General features: G+C 42.6%; 1 protein-coding gene across 9 annotated transcripts in view; it reads left to right on the top strand.

Annotated features, from left to right (window-relative positions):
• Positions 1-20,160, top strand: part of EPB41L1 (erythrocyte membrane protein band 4.1 like 1) — a 209,251-nt gene that overhangs the window by 30,972 nt on the left and 158,119 nt on the right. Inside the window, exon 2 of one of the 9 annotated variants that reach the window (XM_077459073.1) lies at positions 4,224-4,369. The exons of the other annotated variants lie outside the window; for them this stretch is intronic. The gene's annotated coding sequence lies outside the window, so the exon portion shown is untranslated. The remainder of the gene's footprint in view (positions 1-4,223; positions 4,370-20,160) is intronic. 9 annotated transcript variants of the gene reach the window in all.

Raw genomic sequence — 20,160 nt, 5'->3', positions numbered from 1 at the left:
GGGCCCCTCGCGGGCGAGCTTGGCTCGCCACGCTTCGGGCTCGGCCTCGCTGCGCTCTGCTCTTTTATATTCCTACTCTATGTCCACTTGGATGGTGAGGCTAGAACCAGGACTGACGGTGCAGGCGCCATTCATCCTCGGCTATTTTCGGAATCTGTGTGTGCTGTGTACTGCGCATGCGCAGTACACAGCGGACACTATCCGATGGGGGACCATATATGATAGGACACCGGTTCCCACAATTGCATTCACCCTGCCCTCTGCCAACCGCTGCGGATGTCAATACAAAGTTAATGACACCCCCAGATCGGTTCGCAGATCGAAGTGTGAACTGTAAATTTGGACCAGAATTGGATCGCATGGGTGTTCACACCCATGCGATCCGATTCCAGAGAAGTAAAATAAGGTTAATGCACCATTTACGTGCAAATCCAGTGCAAGTTCAGCTGTATGGCTGAATTTTCATTGCACAGACATTGCATGAGATCTGCACAGCAATGCGATTCACATGCGATGTTTGTGTTCGCAATAGTGTGAACCCAGGCTAGGTGAAAACTGAACAGTCTCTTTGCCTTTAGTAAATCAACTTCAGTGTAGTTAGTTATGGTGTCTTGCCTGGTGTGGCTCTATTATAGAAGTATATCATAAAGTGTCATATTAGGTCATATTTATTCTAAGATATAAAACTAATATAAACTGTAATTACCAACCATTATATTCATTGAGTATTGTTCAATATCATATGTTTAGTAAATAATTACCTCTAAGAAGCACTTTACTGCTCCATGGTAATATTTCATGGATCCAAGTTGAGAAAACTGATCTCCAAAAGGGGGGCTACATGTGGTCTCTATGTTCAATGACCTGATATAACAAGACAAATCCAATCTTTAGTGTCTCATTTCTCCAGCTTTGTATATATTACTTATGTGCTGAAAAATATCAGGATCAACTGAAAAAGATCAGGCATCTTCTATAACTTCTCCAAAAACGTTACCTTCGGCCCTGGGTCACACTGGTGGGGCTTTGAAAGCTACTTCAGCACGATTTCAAAGCCGTAGTTCAATACAAATCGCACCTCCAATTTAATTGTGGCTTGTGATCTTGAAGTCTATGCAAGTCGCAATGAAATTGGAAAAAAGTAGTGCAGGAACCTTCTCTGAAGTCGAGGAGTCACACCAATTTGAACAGTTCCATTACCGACAATGGCATGTGAATTGACCGCTCCAAATTCCATGACAAATCGCACCGGTGTGAACTGAGGCTCAAGGGTCACACTCTGCCACTATAATACAACATAAGCATCATTAAAGAGGAGTTCTGCCCCCCCCCCCCCCCCGGCGAAAAAACTAAAAGTCAGCAGCCAAAAATACTGTAGCTGCTGACTTTTAATATTAGGAGACATGCACGTCTAGGGTTCCCGTGATGTCAGCACCCCAGCCTATGTTCGGATCAGTTTTTGGGTGCTGCTGCCGCCGCCATTCATGGTAAGGGAAGCCGGCAGTGAAGCCGTTCGGCTTCACTTCCGGTTCCCAACTGCGCTTGCGCAAAGTGCAGTGTGCTTTCTAACTGGCCTGATGGTGGAGGGGGGCTGAACTTCTGAAGGGGGGGGGGGGGGGTGTCACGGCACAGTCTCCCAGAAGTGGGGAGGGGTACCTGCCAAAAACAGGTACCCGTTCCCCTCTCCTCCCTCAAAGGTGCCAAATGTGGCACCGGAGTGGGGGTGGAAGGAGATAAGCGGAGCGTGCAATTTTTGGTGGAACTCTGCATTCATTTTGTACAATCTGTTTACGTCTCTATCTAGTCATAGTCTATACTGCAACATTGTGTCAGCGTTCACCCGCTATAGTTAGGCGCGGTTCACACTGCCACGACTTGGGATCCAACTTGTGAGAACCGTGACTTGTGAAAGCCCATGTTGGTCAATGAGAGCTGTCTTAATTGGCACTACTGAAGTCGCTTCAACTTTAGAAAAGGTTCCTGTACTACTTCAAGGCGACTTCTATCCGGCTTGTGCCCATAGAGTTTAATGGAAGTCGCCTCCAAGCCAGATCCTTATTTATAATTGATGTGATTTAGATCCGACGTTACAGGAAGATTACCCAGACATTCCCTGAAAGTTGCTTCAAAGTCACATCAAGTAGTACTCAAGTCGCCTGGCAAAGACGCACTGTAAGTCATGCGACTTTCAGGTCACGGCAGTGTGAACAGAGCCTTAATGGGATGGTTTGCATCACTGGATGTTGATCCTTAATAATAGAGGCATCAAATGGGACTGGGGAAAACAATCATAATATCCATTAGAAGGATCATAGAAATCTATTAGCTGGATTGTAAGTGGCACGAGCATGGGAACATTCCTTTGGAAATTAAATGTCGTCTTTTTTTTTTTCCTTTATTATCTTCATTGAAATTTAGTTTTAATAATGGATTTTTATGTCATTATTACAAATAAATATTTGGTTTTACAGAAAGGACTGGATATTTCCTTGAATATAATATACTCAAACCTCAAAAATCCCCATATTGATCAATTTTGTGATTTGCATCCTCACTATCCAATCACGGGCTGGGGAGGTCCCTGACCAAGCAGTACTACTATAAAAGCAGTAGAGAAAATTGGGTCAGACCCTTTCCGTGTTTCCTGACAATAATAATACCAGCATTAAAAAAACTTGCTGAACAAAATGACACATTTTTGTTTGGTAGGATACTTCACACAGACATGTTTCAGCTAATAATTTAGATGTTTGCATTCACACCTCCTTTAATTACCGTATTTCTATTTTGTTATGTAATTATAAATTGACATTAGTCTCATTAAGAGGTATATTTAACACTATATTGTAAATGGCTTCAAGTGGAATGTTACGCGCTTCAGCCCCGGAAGGTTTTACCCCCTTCCTGACCAGAGCACTTTTTGCGATTCGGCACTGCGTCGCTTTAACTGACAATTGCGCGGCCGTGCGATGTTACACCAAAACAAAATTGACGTCCTTTTTTCCCCTCAAATAGAGTTTTCTTTTGGTGGTATTTGATCACCTCTGCGGTTTTTATTTTTTGCGCTATAAACAAAAAAAGAGCGACAATTTTGGAAAAAAAAAAAGTTATATTTTTTACTTTTTGCTATAATAAATATCCCCCAAAAATATATATATAAAAAACTATTTTTGTTCCTCAGTTTCGGATGATACGCATTCTTCTACATATTTTTGGTAAAAAGAAATCGCAATAAGCATATATTGATTGGTTTTGCGCAAAAGTTATAGCGTCTACAAAATGGGGGATAGTTTTATGGCATTTTTATTATTATTATTTTTAGTAATGGCGTCGAACAGCGATTTTTATCATGACTGTGACATTATGGCGGACACTTTTGACACTATTTTGGGACTATTGTCATTTATACAATGATCAGTGCCATAAAAATGCACTGATTACTGTGTAATTGACATGGGCAGGGAAGGGGTTAAACACTAGTGGGCGATCGAGGGGTTAAGTGTGTCCTAGGGAGTGATTCTAACTGTGGGGGGGGGGGGGTGGGCTACCACTGACATGACAGCGATCTACTGCTTCCTGTCATGACACAAGGCAGAACGGGGAAATGCCTTGTTTACATTGGCATCTCCCCGTTCTGCGGCTCCGTGACACGATCGCAGTCCCGTGGGCGCGGTCACGTTGTACGCGGAAGGTGTGAACGCTAGCCCCGCCAATTAAAGAGAGCATACAGGTATGCCCATTTGCCCACCGCTACCATTGTGCCAACGTATATTGCGGTGCAGCTGTCGGCAAGTGGTTAATGTGGAACTAAACTGTATCTGAGCACCACAAACTGAATTAATTTTTAAGCAAACTCACTTATCCATACATGGCTCTATGCTTTATTTTTCCGTGAAGTCACTTTGAAAAACACCTCCTAGCATTTCTGCCCATATTGAGTAAGGGTAAACGACTCCTGGGATGCATTACATCATTTTGGCCTAGGCCAGAAATCAGGAAGCAGCTGAAGAAATAAAAAAACAAAACAAAAAAAACAAAAAAAAAACAGCACAAGTAAATATGATATACCTACTTATTTATTTACTAATACTAGCTTCATAAATATTAAAAATGGGTTATGTTGACTGAGAGAGTTTCGTTCTGCTTTAGGAAAAGAAATTGTGAACAGGCAGGCTTTTTAAGGTATTAAAATATTCTTATCTGCCTGTTTGCAATGTTCACAGTGTACAATTACAGCATCTCCCGAGATGATTGAATCCCAGCGCATACATGGGTGCAATGTTAAAAAAATGGAAACCCAGAAGAAGACTGGGCAAAGAAGTCAGTGATTGGTAAGGGAGCTCCTGGAAATGACATCTCTGCAGTAGAGGTGAGTATAGTTCCACTTTATAAGTGAGGACTCACTCCTTGCATAGTCACTGTGGCCACTTGAGGTCCATCCTGAATGTAGTAAGGAATAGACTTCCAGTAATCTTCTCCCGTTTTTTCTTTCATTTCAGTTTTCTTCGTTATTTAGTGCAGTGGTCATCAACCCTGTCCTCAGGGCCCACTAACAGGCCAGGTTTTATGTATTACCTTGGGGAGATGCAGACTAGAATACTGCAATCACTGAGCAGCAAATAATATCACCTGTGATGTATTTCAGTTATCTTGCAAACCTGGCCTGTTAGGCTGGATTCACACCTATGCAGTTTTAGTGCTTTTTGCATTTTGCAGATTTGCACTACAGTCCATTTAACATTGTTTCCTATGGAACAAGTTCTGTAGTGCAAATCTGCAAAATGCAAAAACCACTAAAAATGCAAAGATGTGAATCCAGCCTTCGTGGGCCCTAAGGGCAGGGTTGATGACCACTGATTCACTGATTTAGTGCTTTTTTCAGTGTGTATTTGGCACAGGGGTAGATGCATGTTTGGTCAATAAAAATGATTTAGGTTTGTTTCAAGGGGCTGAAAATGTGTGCAAAACACATCATGCAAGCGTTTTCATGTGTTACTATTGACATTGATGGGTCCATAAAATGCATGAAAGTGGACAAGAAAATGGACCTGAGATATTTTGGAAAAGGTGAACAGGCTCAGTCTAGAGCAGTGATGGCGAACCTTGGCACCCCAGATGTTTTGGAACTACATTTCCCATGATGCTCATGCACTCTACAGTGTATTTGAGCATCATGGGAAATGTAGTCCCAAAACATCTGGGGTGCCAAGGTTCGCCATCACTGGTCTAGAACATTGCCTTAGATCAGTGGACCCTAACCTTCGTAACACCAGGGACCGGCCGTTTGGAAGTCAACATCTGCAGGAACAGGGGGGTTATCAGCGCTGGTGTTTGTGTGGTGGTTGAAGGTCAGTGGGGGGGTTTAGTGGTTCATTGTGTGGTGGTTGAATGGGGGGAGTGGCGCATTTCACTTCTGGGAGGGGAGGATTGCAGTTTATCACCTTGGGGGTGCAGCTTGGGTCTCACCAGTGCTGTGACATCCTGTCCTCCCTCCCTTCTCTTTCTTCCTGATTACAGAGGGGGAAGGGAGTAGTGGTGCCAGGAGAAGGGGAGCGGGCGTCTTCTGGTTGTCAGAGGGTGACAGTGCAGGTTGTTTGGCGGCTTGCTCTGCTCGCCATAAACCCCTGCTACATGCCCCGGCTTCCAGCAGGCCACAAAACGTCACCGGTCCATGGCCCGGGGGCTGGGGACCCCTGCCTTAGATGATGTGTTTTAGCCCATTTCAACTCGCAAATGTATGAATATGGCCATTTACGCAGTCATTATGTGCTAGTATACTGTACTTTTTATTGTATATGTTTTCCTCTGTTGTCCCAACTACTTTGCATTGCCCACAGCAAACAATTACCTTTCATTTTAAAGTCACATTTAGTGTAGCAACCAATTAAATATGCCCTTTCATAGTCTTTCCTCTCCCCAAAACATGACATCCTCTATCTGCTATACACAACACAGACAATTTTGCTTTCAGCCACATTTGATCATGAGTCTCATTATTTTTCGAGCAGGTTTAAAATAAAAGTCACGGCTGAAGGCCAGTATATGACATCCCACGTACTTCCAGGAATAGCAGGCTTCAGTCCTGATTATAGAGCTCCGGGAAGAGTTTTTAGGCTGCTTCCGTACAGTTGCTTCTTTCACGTTATAATTCGGTTACCTGTTAGAGTCTATTTATTATGATAGTCAGATCGTAGGAGCAGAAAACGTTCTCTTGCCTCCAGCACCAGCGTTCCTAGTCCTACACTCTCCGGTCATTGGAACACGTATACACAAATCTCCAACTGTCTCCTTTTTCAGGATTGGTCCCAACTACAATAGTCAAGACAAGTTTAAAGCACTTTGTGCTTGAAATAAATATTTAATCCTTAATCCAGCCAAACCTGGCATTAAAGTAAACTTTTGCTCTGGCCCCGTGCAATATAAGGTGGTTTCATTTTCACAGCGGTTTATTGACCATTTTTTTGCATTATAAAAACTGCAGCAGATAAGGTGGGACTTTGTTGTTTGTGGGGGAGCAGTCAGGGCCTCCCCTGGAATTTTTAAAGATGTACACATAGTGCATTCAACAGGAAGTGGCTGTACCCTTATGTTTGATTATCAGGCAGTATTGACCGGTTCAATAAAAACTGGCTGACATTCTGCCCGTGTGTATGGGGGTCGGTCTGACAGAAGTCGGCTGAACGTCCAGCTTATGTTGAAGGGGCATGACCAAAACAGGTCTGCTGATCAGCATCTTATTAGCGCTCTTAGCCAATGGTTGTCAAAACGCAACAGCTCAGTGGGGAGATCACTGTAATAACATCAGATAGTTAGTACAGGATCTCCTCTCGAGCTCTTCAGTTTTTTTTTTTTCGTTCAGCCTCATAGTGTGTACTAGGCTTTAGGCATAGGTGGCTGCGGGACATCCTGGATTTAGACAATGAGGAGTGGCAGAACTTATGGGATCATCCTTTTCGTCATTTGGTTTCCTTAAGGTTCCTAAAGGGTTCACACTAATGCGAATTGGATGGGGGTTTCTCCCCATCCAATTTGCATGACGGATAAGTGTGACCGGCTCTCATTGGAGAAGACACCGGGGTAACCGCGGTCCACATTTGGAAAGGGTCCTGTGCGTCTATGGCTCAGAATCAGGTGTGAATTCAGGCAGAAATTCGGATCTCATTCGCAACTGAATCGGTGAACCGACATGCACTGTTGTGAGCCTCGGCATGTGTGAGCCCAGCCTAATGCTCCTAGTACACACGAGGAGAAAATCTAACTAAAAATCTTCCGATCGTTAGTGCACAACTCATCCAATTCAAAATTGTCTACAGAGCCTATTTTACCCCCTACATGCTGCACAAATTGGATCCCTCAGTCTCTCAGGAGTGTTGGAGGTGTGATCACCCTCCTGGAGATTTTTCCTATATTTTTTTGGAACTGTTGCATATACTTCCATCATGTCATCTATACAAATTTTTTCCTGTTGGGCCTAGTCAAGGATTTGGTCTCTACTGTAGCAGAAAGGATGGACGGATCATAATAGGCCTTCTCCTGTTCTATGTCAGAAAAGCTATTACTATGTCCTAGAAGAAAACTACCCCTCCCTGCCCTTTCTTTTTGGAAACATTTGGTAAATGCTAACTTACCATGGTATAAAGACACTCATATTAATAGAGGGTTCCAAAAAAATATATAATAGAGTCTGGTTGAAAATGGTTAGCAGACACTTCCACAATGTCTATGTCTGTATCCTGTATTTAAGTCTGGCCCCCAACTTTCCTGCACCTTTTGGCCCTAGATGAGGCAATTCCTTCTACCTCGGGATAGCCATCTAAATTGAGTAAGGTTTTTTTATTCCACTATTATTCTTTATTTTTAGTATGAGCCGCATCTGTAAAGTTCTAATGGGTTTAGATTTTGCACTGTCAAGATATCTTGGGTTAAGTATTACTTTTGGACCCTGCACAGGCTGTCTGTTTTTATGGCGTTTTGTACTTTTGTAAAACACTAATAAACAGAATAAAAGGTGGCTGAAAAGAGGCTAAAGATCAGCAGCACTGAGATGCAAAGAAAGGATGAAAAAAATGAAACCAATATTTTATAGTCAAATAACAAAGAACAATTCTTTATATTATACAGTGTCTTAGCAAAATAAATATCAGTCTAGTTAAAGTTGAGTATTTTATCTTTAGATAAACTGCAAATTTAATGTGCAAACTTAAATGTCAGTATAGTTAGGGTTTGCTTCTACCTAAATGTTCCCTTCTTTTGCTTCCTCCCCTCGCTGTTCCATAATTACATGTAACTTTTTTTTTTTTTTAGTAAAACTCTCACTTCCTCTTTCCTCCCCGAGGTGAGGATTACATAGAATTACAGTGTCCACAGCCTCCTAGGAGATCAGGTGACACATCCTAGGAGACCTCCTGCAGGCTGCTGATCTTGTACATGCACAGTGGGGATTTAGCTGGGGACCAGCTGGGAATGATCAGGAGGTGACAGTAATCTCCAAAATCCAAGATGGTGGCACGAAAGAAAGGAAACAATCCAAAGACTTGCTGTCAGTTTTTCAGGCGGACCTGATCGGAAGGTCCATTCACCCCATGGATCAACGGATGTAAACAGTCTTGTGTCCATTTACACCCATCTACTGTACCTCTGAGTTGATCCACTAAAACAAATGGAAGGGGATCCATCTTTTGTATAGGTGGATCAGAGGGCGGTTGGACAGGAGTGTCAGTTTAAACCCAGCCACCCATAGAGCAGAGTGGGCTCTGTCCGTGTCCACTCTGCATAAACTACGTGGACATGGACCTGTCATCTGCCTGCTGTGCTCTGATTAACAGGGGATCAGCAGACAAATCCCCTGCTGATCAGGACGGGAGTCTTCCCCATGGGAAAAGTTCCTTTGGGTGTGAGGAAGACAACGCTGGAGTTTATGGACTGGTATATTTGTGTTTTACAGTGCTTGAAGCTCCTGATTTTAGTTTTGAAAAACCAGATGAACTTCCTCTGAATTGTACTCTGTACCTTTACGCCCCAGTGGTTGTCTGTTCATAGGGAACTGATGATTTATAGCACAGATACTGCCTAAAATTGGGGACGATTGTCCAACTTACCTACAGCTGTTTTTAGGCATGTTCACCTTTATTAGAAAAGGATACGGGAACCTTGACCTCTACATTAGGGCTTGGGGAGCAATGAGATATTGTAACTATTCAGGTTATGGTGCGTTTGGCCAACAAGCCCCACACTAGCAATAATCTTCCACAGTTTAATTACTTTTTCAAAGTAAAAGGGGCATGTCATGCAATTCAAATGTCACATTTTTACCAAAGATTTGTTTTGAGGTATACAGGATAATAATAAGAATAAGAATAAAAATCCAACTGTTGGTAGGTCTAAGATAACTGGCAACATAATATTCTTCCAAAATCATCAGCATGAACCTACCGTGTCCATTGCAAATATTAGCCATCTACGGCGCATAAGCCAAGCAACTGACAAAGTTGAACACATTTGTTAATAGGCTGGGCACAGCTCACAGGCCTCCTTTCATGGGAACCGCTGCACCAGTTTTCGATGGTTCCCATAAGGAAAACCTGTATAAAGCTACAGTATAAAAATATTTAATGGGGTATATAGATATATTTTTTTTTTTTTCAGAAAGATTTTTTTGAGGTTAATAGTTTCATTACAATAGAAAAGCACCTAACATTTGTAATAAGTAGAATGGTACATGAAATGTTGTGAAATGAAAACATATAACCATGTAACTTTTTAAAAGCAGTATGAAAAAACAAAGTATAAAGAAATTTTAAACCTTTTAAAAACATAGACACTTACCTGCCCCAGGATCCAGCACTGTCTTCACCCAAACCTATTCTTCAATTTACTTCGGGTCCCGGCGCCGGCATCTTAAACTGTGCTGTGCTTTCAATATGATCCCGCAGGATTCTGGGACCTGTGATGTGTCCTAAAAGGCTGTGGGGGGGAAAGAGGAGGGTCCGGACTTTTGGTAGGATAGCCGCGGTGATCCGAACAAAAGTGGGGAAGTGGTTACCTGTCAGAACCTAGGTACCCCCTCTCCTTTTGGGTGAAGTTTCCGCTTTAAATCTGGATACTTACCTTTCCTTTAACAATCCATTGTCCCTCCCTGGTATAATCTACCCGGCTGCGGCCGTATTCATTGGCAGGTGCAGGAGTTCAGTCATCCTGGCACACAGGCGCTGTGTCAGAACGCAAACTAAGCTGCGTTCTGGTGCACTTGCAAACAATCTTGAATGCAATTATGTATTTGTTAAAACAATTTAGTTTGTTTTTGAATACGGCTAGTATAAGTACCTTGTATTTTTCTCTGTTAGCTTACTATATTACCCAGTATAGCAGAACTCAGACTGAGAGTAGGAGGGCAAAAGGGTCAATTTGTTACGTTCTACAACATTGTACGGTGTTGTTGATCCAACACTGTGAACTTGCTTACAGTAGAGGAATGCACATCACTATCCAATTAGCAAAGGGCAGAGAAGTGACAGTAATAGAGAAAATGCTGTCAATACTATGCAGAATGACATAATAGAGGAAGTGGCTGAATAGAAGCACAAATATTGTGCTAAGTATAACTATTTGCATATATGTAGTTTAACCCCTTGCTGTTGCTGCCCCCCCCTGGCCCCTTAAGAGGACCAAAATGCTGGGAGATGGAGACATGCTTTCTGATTGTGTGATCACTGTGATTGGCTGTCACATGATCAAAAGTTCCAGATTGCAAGTATGTATTTGCCCGTGACGGCTTAGTTACTGTGCTGAGAGCACACAGTGAGCATCTCCCATAGATGCATTTGTGTGATGGCTCAGCTTTACATCGATAGTAAACCGCGGCTTGTTAAAAATAAAATAAATACCTGTAAGGCAACTGCATATTGTGCTAGTAGTATCAAAAAAAAAGTGTAGCAATGAAAAGAGCACCATAAAGGTGTGTATGAATGAGTGATATAAACCTGCTGTGAACACACATCAATGAACAAAACAAAAATAATGGCATCTGGCTCCTCCGCGGCCACAGTGAATTATCGCCTATAATCTGCTCTTGCTTCCACTGTGGCCCTTAGGAGTGATCTGCGGCGCCCAAGAGAACAGGAGAGGAGTGAGGGCGGCCGGGCCGAGTGCTGGAGGTTCAGAGTGAGGTGAAGTGAGAGGCGGGTCTCAGCCCAGAATCTAGGCCCCGGCTCCTTCCTGGCCCTCCTCGCCCACTTTCCAGCCTGGTGTGGCCCCTAAGGGGAAGAGGCCCATCATGGCCATGTCCAGTATTATGGTTCCAATGCAATAATTCATCACTGATCGCTGGTTTCTGGTACTTATATTTGAGTTCCAAAGAATATCTGTCTTGAGGATCCTTTTGAGCCTTGGATATCTGGCTTGCCAAATCGTGATCTACCTCCATTGACTGATCCAACGTCTGTATCGAGAGCAGCTCCTCTACAGGTTCCATCCACATTGGAGTGGGTTCTCCTGATGACCATCTGGCTTCAGCTGATATAAGCTTCATTGACCCACTGTCGTTTGACAGGTGGGTCCACCTTGTCTGGTAAGAAGTATTTATCTACAATTTTCCATCAGACGAATGCCTATCCTGGGTTGAATATGCCTTAAGCCACACCTGTGATTGCATCACTTCATTTGTTGTCACTAAGGAATTGACCACGTTCTCTTATTTTGGACATATGCTTTAAGAAGCCTTTTTCACTTTTTTCACTCAGTGATTGGACATTTATGTCATGATTATTATTTAGTTTTGTTTTGTTCATTGATGTGTGTTTACAGCACTTGTTTATATCACTCATTCATACACACCTTTATGGTGCTCTTTTTTTTGTATACTATTTGCTCTGACTTTATTTGTTTAGTGTTAGCAGCCTTTATTTGAGTGGTTTAGCACAGCAATTTCCCTTACTGTCTTTATTGTGCTAGTGTGCATCGCATACTAGCACATTATGAAATACTTACCTTGGAACAAAGCCTTCCTGCGACGCGCTGCCACTGCTGAGAGGACTGACATCTACCCTCGGGTATTTATTCTGGGTTTGTGCGCTTCGGCTATGTGCTTGGCCAGAGACTCAATTTACGGCACTCCCGCACATGCGCGCAGGAGCCCTTGGTGACGGCACAAAGCCCTGAAGGTCCGGCAAGGTGTGCAGGACCTTCAGAGTGCATGCGTCGGTGACGCCACTGGCTGCATCCAGGGTGAAAATCTCCTAAATGGTGCACGTTTAGGAGATATTCATTTTGCCTACAGGTAAGCCTTATTATAGGCTTACCTGTAGGTAAAAATCATAAAGTGGGCTTTACTACTGCTTTAAAGGGAACAGCACGAGTGTAATTAGTAGGTGTTAGATAAAATTAGGGAATGGTTAGAACAACTGTCAATTATTTTCTCTCTGTATCCTGGTGGGGAGATGTACCACAACTTCCTGTCCTAGAAACATGAAGTCAGGGGAAATCTCTACGAAGTAAGAGGAATTACAGTTGTCAGTGGAACATGTGTCCTCATTGGCAGATATATCCTTACCCCCTGTTCTGCATGTTGGGAACACTGCATACTTTCTAATCCATCCCTACACTATCCAAAGCTTAGAAAAAAAAATCCAGAATGAAAATAGTGCCACTGATTGAATTTAAAGGATAACGGAAAAAAAATAGCAAATAAAAAAAAAAATATAGCGTATACAACATATACACTTCTACACTTTTTGTAGCTGCTGACTTTTAATAAATGAAAAAACAAGTGGAACTCCGCTTTAATAAAAATTACCTTTCCTTTTCAATAACCTGCAGCGCTGTCATTTTCTGTAAAATGCAATGCAAAATGGCTAAATGGAGGCGTTCTGTACACAGAATGTGTACAGAACGCCCCACAGAAACATCATTTCCTGCTTGTATGATTGGCTCACTGATTTTCCCAGAAGTCTGCACTAAGATACAAGTCAGATATTAGGCATCCCCTAGAACAAAAATTTAAATTTTTGGTGAGATACTCCAAATCACTAGGATACTAGGAAATCACGTCTAAAGGGATGTGAACCCTGCAATTTCCTTATTAGAGCCCTGCAGGTGCAGCAGCCGATTTTAAATTTATGAAACCACTCCCATACATATTCGTCGAGCACATGCACACAGGCATTTCTTTATATTAAAAAAAAAAAATTGGAATCTGCAACAAAGTTTGTCACCATCCTTGTAATGTACATAGATCAACCAGAGGGGAATGAATCACAAAAGTGGAGTTACTCTTTAAAGAGGGATTCCACCTACAAAAAAAAATATTAAAAGCCAGCAGCTAAAAATACTACAGCTGCTGACTTTTAATAAATGGACACTCACCTGTCCCGGGTTTCAGTGATGCCGGCAGCCGAGGTCGATCGATCGCTCGGCCCTCGGCTGCTGCCGCCACCATTCTAAGTGAGGGAATCAGGAAGTGAAGCGAATCGGCTTCACTTCCCGGTTCCCTACTGCGCATGCACGAGTCGCGCAGCGCAATAGGAATTGTCCGCGCTGTCTCTGAGACCCGTGTGTGTGTCAGCAGACAGCGCGGCAGGACAGGAAATGGCGTAGACTCCCACGGGAGTCTATGCCCGGAAGTGGGTGTAAATACCTGTCTTTGACAGGTATCTCCACCCCCTCCCCCCTGAAAGGTGCCAATTGTGACACCGGAGGGGGGGAGGGATCCGATCAGCGGAGGTTCCACTTTAGGGTGGAACCCCGCTTTAAGGATAAAATGTACACGTATCTGCTTCCTTGGACTGTACCTTTTAATTCCAACATGTCGTCATTTGGCATTTTCTCCAGTGGACATGTCACAGCGTTATGACTTGGAAGCCAATGACCTGCAGACACACAGGTCCTTTCATGCAGACAAACCTTACATGAATATTCTGTGATCATGGTATGAAGTAGGACTGTGACTGTGGATTCTCAGTATCAGCCCAGGTGTAGCCCCAGGCTGCTCCTGCCTGTAGATGTGCTAATGAATAGTCATTTGTATGCTCTATTTAATAGAGTTGATGGCGGCAACTAGCTGCTGTAGAGTCATTTATGGAGGTGGCTGCCTCCCACCTCTCATATTGTCTCACTTCTTCATTCCTCTACGCAGGTGTTCATCATGATGTAGTTAGGAACCCCATCTGTTGCTGTGTTGACTGCATTGGTATGGGTAATCCATTCTATCTATCTATTTATCTATGCTGTGTTTGCTGTGTTTCATCTGTGCTACAATTGCTTTAAGGCTTGTACACCAGATGTATGATCATTCCATGTGCTGTATTCTCCAGTACAGGGAAAGTGTATGGACATGAGAAATTAAATGTTTTCTGTAGATCCTGATAATACCAACATGTTGTGTTGTAGTGTGTTGCAAATAAGTCCCCGGGTTGCATTTTAGGCCATTTCACCTGTTTTATTTGTTAGATATTGCAGGACACCTGTGCGTGCCATGGCTTATCCAGAGACACTTTTCTCGTTACATAGGTAAAGCAGTAGTAGACCGCAGTTAAAGAAAAAAAAATTTGCCTGCAAGGCAATGTCATAATGTTATATAGTTACATAGTTAGTCAGGTTGAAAAAAAGACACAAGTACCTCTAGTTCAACCATAAAAAAAAAAAAAAATCTTATACAATCCCATATACCCAATCCTATACCCACAGTTGATGCAGGGGAAGGCGAACCCCCCCCCCCCCCCCCACACACACACAAAAAAAAGCAGGATCCAACTTGCTACAGCAGGGGAAAAAAATCCTTCCTGATCCCAGAGAGGCAATCGGATTTTCCCTGGATCAACTTTACTATAAATGTTAGTACCCAGTTATATTATGTACATTTAGGAATGAATCCAGGCCCTTCTTAAAGCAATCTACTAAGCAGGCCAGAACCACCTCTGCAGGGAGTCTATTCCACATTTTCACAGCTCTTACTGTAAAGAAACCTTTCCGTATTTGGAGATTAAATCTCCCTTGTCCTCCGTGTTGACCATAAAGTGAATAACTCAACACCAAGTTAACTATATTGACCCCTTATATATTTGTACAGGTTGATCATATCTCCCTTAATCTCCTCTTCTCTAGAGAGAACAAATTACTCTTATCTTTCCTCATAGCTGAGTTCCTCCATGACTCTTGTCAGTTTGGTTGCCCTTCTCTGCACTCTCTCCGGTTCCCCGATATCCTTTTCGTGAACTGGTGCCCAAAATTGAACTGCATATTCCAGATGAGGTCTTACTAATAATTTGTACAGGGGCAAAATTATATCTCTCCCTCTGGAGTCCATACCTCTCTTAATACAAGAAAGGATTTTGCTTGCTTTGGAAACCGGAGCTTGGCATTGCATGCTATTATTGAGCTTATGATCTACCAAAACTCCCAGATCCTTCTCCACTATGGATCCCCCAGTTGTACACCCCCTAGCATGTATGATATGCATATTCTTAGGCTCCAAGTGCATAACTTTACATTTATCTACATTAAACCTCATCTGCCACATAGTCGCCCAATTAAACAGAGCATTGAGGTCGGCTTGTAAGTTGGAGACAAGGACGTTGTAAGGACGTTATTCCACTGCCTAGATTGGTGTCATTTGCAAATACTTAAATGGTACTTTAAATCCCAGACCCAATATCCTGTATAAGGTATTAAAAAGTAAGGGTCCCAACACTGAACCTTGGGGTACACCAGTGATAACCTTAGACCATTCAGAGTAAAAATCATTAACCACTACTCTCTGAATTCTGTCTTTTAGCCAGTTTTCTATCCATTTACAAACTGATCTTTCCAAACCTATAGACTTTACCTTGCACATTAGCCATGCGTGGGGAACTGTGACAAACGCTTTTGCAAAATCCAAGTCTACCACGTCCACAGCCACCCAGCGGTTTAGACAATAATGGCTGTGTGTTGAGTTATTTTGAGGGGACAACAAATTTACACTGTTATACAAGCTGTACATTCACTACTTTACATTGTAGCAGAGTGTTACATAGTTAGTGAGGTTGAATAAAGACACCAGTCCATCCAATTCAACGTGAGTGAGATCCTTTTTGTGAACTGGTCCCAAAACTGCATATTCCAGATGAGGTCTTACTAATGATTTGTACAGGGGCAATATCTCTCTCTCTGGAGTCTATCCTTTTTTTTAATAGAGGAAAGTATTTGCTTCCTTTAGAAGCTTCAGTTTGGCATTGCATGCTATTATTAAGTGGAGTCTAGAATCCGGATATGCAGAGTAATGTTAGAGGGAGTGCAGCGATCGCCCTGCAGTGTAAAATTCAGAGGGCGGCACTTTTCAGGCAGTGTGGTAGAACAGCCGAGGAAGGTCAAGGTGCTGGAGCTGGATAGATTCTGTGCTGGCCCGGCTCAAGTAGAACTAGATGTTGGCTAAATATGCAGGAAAACCTGATAGTATGGGAAAATAGGTGAAGAGGTAAGACTAAAGGGGGATCTACGTTGACCCTGGCCTGCTCTAAAGGGGGATATATGGGGACCCTGCTCTAAAGGGAGATCTATGGGGACCCTGCTCTAAAGGGAGATCTATGGGGACCCTGCTGTAAAGGGGATCTATGGAGAACCTGCTCTAAATGGAGATCTATGGGGACCCTGGCCTGCTCTGTTTTTTTATTTGAAATCTACCTTGGTGTCACTAAGGTCTGTACTTTGGAAAATGTCCACCATAGCCTTGGTCTGTGCCTATCTCTGCAGACAACAAAGCCTACTTATTTAATACTTTTTGGCATTGTGGTGGTATACTCGTTCTCTCTACTCTTTTTAGGCTAAATTGTTGATCGGAGAATCCCAGCTTGTGATGCAGGGCACAAATTCACAAACACATCCACTGCAGGTTCACTTTTACAAACAGAAAACTTGATGTAAAAAAAAAAAAAAAAAAAAAAAAAAAGGTTTCTTATGGTTTCTTATGACCATCACATCCAAACCTGCCTTGGAAGTTTAAAGATCATTATTGTTACAGGAAAGAAAGGTAGAGGAAGTTATACAAGACAGTCTTCAGGAAGTATACTCCCAGTGACTCTGTAAGGTGCTTTGTGTATTTAGGCATTTCTTTAATTTAATTGCCTGGATGGTCCTATACCATACTACATAAATGAGAAGAAATGATTAGGGTATAACTAGAGAACATGTCTAAGGTACACTGCACCCATGGGGTCAAAGGGATCCAACATTACTTCTACTTTCTGTCATCTATCAGCTGTGTGCTAACATTACCATTTGTATAGGAAGAGTCAGTATTCTGAAAACGTCAACATTATTAATTTTAATTTATTTCTATTGATGGAGAGAAATGGACATAATATAAAAGCTAACCTAATTTACAAATGGTGTTTTAAAAGGTAGTAGTATTATATGACTAAATATGGCTGGATAACATTTTACCTCCTATCCTTTTAGTAGTGCTATTAGCACATTGAAGTGGCATCAATTTTAATTCATACCCTAACATGCTAAGGTAATGTAGGTCTATTGTACAAGTTTTGCAGTGCTTTAAGCCCCGTACACACGAGCGGACTTTTCAACATCCAAAGTCAGACGGACTGAGTCCGTCAGACTATTCGATCGTGTGTGGGCTGCAACGGACTTTTGACTCGCCAAAGTCCGAAGGACTTTAGAATATGGAACATGCTTCAAATTTTTCCGAAGGAACTCCGCCGGACCCGGTCCCTTCGAAAAATTCGCTTGTGTGTATGCTATTCCGACGGACTAAAACCGACGCTAGGGCAGCTATTGGCTACTGGCTATGAACTTCCTTATTCGAATCCAGTCGTACGTCATCACGTTCGAATCCGTCGGAGTTTAGTGTGATTGTGTGTGGCCAAGTCCGCTCAGCCGAAAAGTCCGTCAGAACTCCGTCGGAATTCCAGCAGAACTCCGACGGAACTCCTTCGGAAGTCTGTCAGACATAAGTCCTCTCGTGTGTACGGGGCTTTACAATAGAATTGTGATGTGCTGCATTGTCAAAAATGGTGCATGTACATTTTTTTGGACATTTGGTGCACTGCCAGCCTATTCATTTGAATTATCTGCCGTAAAGCAACCCATGCTAACCCATGCTAACACGCATTAATGCAGGTGGGTAAATGCAATGCCCCAGGACATCTATTTCCCTAGTCACCTCTCCTTCCTCCCCCTGCTGATAGGACAATGAAAGAGCAGTAACACAAGAATAGGGTCTCTATTTTCTCCCCTTGAATAAGCATACAGATAAAAGCAATATAGCCCTAATTTTCTGAGAGACATCCCGCAATAAGTATAGGTGCTGTTGCACAAGGCATTACAGTAGTATGATCTAAGGACAGATTCTGGTACATATACTAGATACGTATAATTTAAAATACATTTAAAGAAGAAGTCCAGCCTGAGCTTGTTAGGCTGGGCTTCTCCTATGGGTCACAGGAGTGTAATTAGTTTTGTACTCCTGTGACCTGATTTCAGCAGAGCGGTCTGAATTCTGCTCTCTGCTGACGTCATTGGAATCAGTCCATGTCATCCCGACAATGAAGTCTGGATCCGCCAGGTGCCTGTACTAATGGCTGTCTCCACAGCTCAGCACTCCAGTGAGCGAGGAGGAGCAAAGCAGTAGAGCTGCTGATTGACAGGCAGCAGCTCTCTGCTCAGGAAGCCGAGAGAACCGAGCCATCAGCAGTGTCCAGCGGTGTTCGATGGCTTGGTTCTCAGTGCATAGACAGCAGGGACCGATGCTGCATCCAACTAGGTAAGTATGAATCTGAAAACAAACTCAAACCCATACTTCTCTTTTAATCATTTTTTTTTATGAATACATTCTTAGACTAAATTATGTTTTTCAGATATTTGCCTAGGGTGGTCCCACTGTATCTGTTGGATTTTTTATGAAGGTATCAGCACAAAGTTGGAATATCCCAAGGTGAACTGGAATGCCAAAAAACTCCAAAGTTGGCAGAACAGAGCCAGGAGCTATGACAGAAATATGCTGCCCCTAGAGTACCTAAGATGTATAAAAAGACAGCAAGAAGATTGAGGCCAGTAGACCACCTATAAATAAAATATCACTGTTATTGGAGCAGAACAGAAACAACCAATGGACCACAATGAAAACATAGCACAGAGAAATGTATTTACTATATGGCACGTGTGTGTCAGAGAGAGCAGCATAAAACACAGTCTTTATGGCCCGTTCGTGCCAGGTGCATTGGGCAGTTCTGGGCAGCCTTTACCAGTACATCGCTAATGCATAGAAAACACGTTGTGCCTTGTATATATAAATTAAGGCAGCTCACACCACTGCACTAAAGTGGTTTGCACTGAAAAAAAAAGCCCATCATGCATAGTGTGTGCGTAGTGTGTTGTGTTTCAGTACATCCCACCGCAGCTGCAGTGAACGGAACTGAAGTCAATAAGCATATGCTTAGCTAGTGAACTGCATTGCTAAGATGAAAGCTTCTGCACACCAGTTGGATCACTGGTGTCCACATTTATTAGGAAGGACATCCACAAACTTGACATTGACAGCCCTTGTCTAGGACCACCCCTCAAATGCGTTTTTCCCATAGGGCTTAGTCGCAGAGAGCATGACTAGACCATATGGGTGAACCACGTTAGAGGGGTGGTCCTAGACGAGGGCCGTCCATGTCAAGCATGTGGATATCCTCCTTAATAAAAGTTAACACCAGTGATCCCTACGGTGTGTGTTTTTTATTTTTTTTATTTTAAGGATAACTTTATTGTACACAAAATAAAAAGTACTAAAAACAAGGAAAATAAAGTGAATAGTGCTGAAATAACACTATATGCGATATACAACATGTCCATTCATTATTTAAAGATCAGTAGAGAAGGAACAATCACACATCTTAAACTCGATCACATATAGAGAAATCAAAGTGTCAAAATATTGGCATACAGGAATAAATTTTGTCAAGAGGAAGTGAAGAAGGATCAACAGTAGACCCTTATCTCTGGATAATAACTTATGTAGCAGGTGGTATAGTGCGGTCTGAACTCACTCATAGGTCCACATTTTCTGAAATTCATGAGGGCAACCTCTGGCTTCACATATTAATTTGTATAGTGGAAGAGCCTGGTTAATTGGCATAAGCCAAAACGTGTTGGGTGGGGGGGGGGGGGGGGGGGGGTCAAGGATGGATA

The sequence above is a fragment of the Lithobates pipiens genome, unplaced genomic scaffold (genome assembly GCF_037356315.1).
Source record: "Lithobates pipiens isolate NorthernLeopardFrog02 unplaced genomic scaffold, aLitPip1_a1.2 Scaffold_28, whole genome shotgun sequence".
Lineage (NCBI taxonomy): Eukaryota > Metazoa > Chordata > Amphibia > Anura > Ranidae > Lithobates > Lithobates pipiens.
Note: the sequence above shows the minus strand (reverse complement) of the source record. Positions and strands in the feature narration are given on the sequence as shown.